Source organism: Nansenia antarctica, assembly GCF_963989245.1.
Source record: "Nansenia antarctica genome assembly, chromosome: 3".
Classification (NCBI taxonomy): domain Eukaryota; kingdom Metazoa; phylum Chordata; class Actinopteri; order Argentiniformes; family Microstomatidae; genus Nansenia; species Nansenia antarctica.
The window spans coordinates 5705177-5705485 of record NC_137688.1 but is presented as its reverse complement, the minus strand read 5'-3'; positions in this window follow the sequence as shown (position 1 = coordinate 5705485).

The following is a 309-nucleotide window of genomic DNA, read 5'->3' as shown; positions in this document are numbered from 1 at the left end:
GTACCAACAGCAAGGGAGGCTGGTGGAGGACTTGTGGTAATGAATGGAAGAACGATATCACATCCTATTCGGTTGTTAAGTCGTGACGTGTTTCCAGGTCCAAAGTTGGCTGAGGCGCTCTCTTCGAAATGCCGCAGTAATAATAATAATTCATTATATTTGTATAGCTCTTTTCCGAGGCTCAAAGATGCTGACAATATGGGAAAAACGGGAAAGTGCTCTGTCCCTTGTTGTATGAATAGGTCCGAGTCTAAAAAACGATTGAACTGTCATTCTACCGCTTTAGTACACTGGTACTCTGGTGCGGGG